Source organism: Cibotium barometz, chromosome 32 (genome assembly GCF_041138505.1).
Source record: "Cibotium barometz isolate CiBa-2024 chromosome 32, ASM4113850v1, whole genome shotgun sequence".
Taxonomy (NCBI): domain Eukaryota; kingdom Viridiplantae; phylum Streptophyta; class Polypodiopsida; order Cyatheales; family Cibotiaceae; genus Cibotium; species Cibotium barometz.
The window spans coordinates 45382516-45385015 of record NC_141077.1 but is presented as its reverse complement, the minus strand read 5'-3'; positions in this window follow the sequence as shown (position 1 = coordinate 45385015).

Sequence of the window (2500 nt, the reverse complement as noted above, 5' to 3'; positions counted from 1 at the left end):
AAGCTTCCCATGGTGTCGGCTTGCTCACGGGTGGAGGAATGGGCGGTAATCGTGAAGCGATGACTGAGGCAAAAGACTTCTTACTTTCCATGTGTTGCTGCTGATAAAGAAGAGGGCTATTGACGCACGCTCTCTCTCTCTCTAAAGTTGATTCCTAGATTTCTCCCAAGTTCTAACTTTGTTATCAAGGTTGGGCTCTAGGTTTAGAAAGCACCCGTAATTTGGGTCCACCCAGCCACCCGTTTTCGAATATTAAAATCCTTTATCAACTTTGACGAGTTCCATAGACTTAGCCTAACCCCATCCAATCCCATGGGTTAGGCTACCACCCTCCACTAGGATTATAGAGTCGGTGTGAACTCACACAACTGTAATTCAATTTCCATTCTCCATTACACACACACACCTACTTCAGTAGAAAATAGAGCTCACACACACTCCACACTAAACAAATTTTTTCAATATAAAAATTAATGGAAAGATTTAACTCAAAACTATCCAATACATCATCATCATAATATTGTGAATATATCATCATAAATCACTATAGGTCACTGTAAAATCCATCAATATCTCTGCACACCATGATGCATTGATTCTGTCTTTATGTTCTTGATACACAGTGTGCCACCCAAAAATAATAGATAAGTCTTCATCCTTATTCAAGATATCAATATTCAAGATATCTCAACTTATAAAACTAAAAAATGTAACATCAATGTACTTGTCACGCAAGTCTGATGAGATTTCTCATTAGGTAAATGTTGGACTCAAAACGGGCCCTCTAAGTAATGCCATGTCAGCTTTTCTTTAAAAATGGACTAATGGTTAATTTTTTGCAAATCATCACCAATTTGTGAACTTCTTAAATATACAAAATTTTCCATCATGCTATATATCATTGAAAAGATCTCGAAGAGTAGATTCCCAAAATCAATAACTTTCAATAAATTTTTATTTGATTTATAAAAATTTAACCATCTACTCATTTTCTAACAGAAAGCTCACATGGAATTACTTAGAGGGTCCTTTTTGGTCCAAATTTTGCCTAATGATAGTCCTCAAGTCGCAATTCCAATCGTAGATCCTCCTGCTGCAAAGTTTAGGGAAGGTCTTTTAAGAATATTCAGATTACTTGAGTTTACAGAGAGTCCTTATAAGTTCTCTAACATCCTTAAGAGAGACTAGGATCAATACTGGATTAGAACTTATAATGGCTTTACATCCGTTATTTCTAAAGTTATAACCATTGTTAGGTCTCCATAAAGGATTCTAAATTTCCACCATATTCTCTAACTTAGGGCTTTAGGCTTTTAAGACCTTAATACCTATATACATCAGCTAGATACTTATGTCTAAATACCTCTCTTTCTCTCTCATAAAGTTTATCTAGATTAAGCCTTTATCCTCAAAGTCTTCTTTCATCAAATCTCCAAACTAAGGAGAAAAATTACACTTACAAATTTGGTCTAAGCTCTTGATCTTTGTCTAAGACTTTATCCTTAAGGACTTCTTTGATCAAATCTCTACACTAAGTAGGAAAATTACACTTATGAACTTGTTCTAAGGGCCTTGTTCTTTCTCTAAATGAGATGTACTTCATCATTTTTTTCCATTGATTTGATTCTTTAGCCTTTTGAACATAATATATTTTCAAGAGACACACAATTTCTACAGAAATCTTCTCTGTCTAAAACTATTGAACCATTTTCTCCAATAATTCTAGGGGTTGTAATTCTAAGTACTTCATATATAAATATCATCCATCTCTATGCTATCAATTTAGTCTTGAGTTTGTTAAGGTGGACATCACCCTCTAGTATCTTCTCTCTTTCTAGCCTATTCAATTAGTTATTGGCTTACTAAAATCTCGAATGGTAATTCCCTAAAACTCCCTCTAATTTCATAGCACAATTCCCCATCTTGATTTACTAAAAGATCTACCCTTATTTAGGCTTAATTACACCGAGTTACTGCACACTTACATATATTTATGCACATAAATGCACATTTCATCTTCGAATATTTCTCAAGATATTAATCTTGCATCAATTTTTACACATAACTCCTACTCCTAAATATCTTAGATTAATTCTATTTGTGTTTGTGCATTAATTGATCATATTAAAATTCTCTTGTTTCCTCTCTAGGTTTAGTTATCCTATGACACTACAAGAAAGACTCCCCTTTAGCCATGGGGCAAATTTAGAGGCAAAAATAACACTCATTGCTTATGAGACAAAGATTGTCACATAAGCGATGTATAATTTTTTAAATATTAAAGCATTTTTTAAGCGATAATTTTATGTGTCGCTAACATAAAGAGAATGATGGGAAGAGAGAGACCTTGAGTTCCTTGCAAGCAAACACCCACACAAGAGAGTTCAAGAGACAAGAGAAAGAGATGGATGGCTAAATTTTTTTCTATCTTCTTCAGTTCTCTACAACCATATGAAGAGTACATACATAAAGACAAAGTACTCTTCTACAATATGAAGAG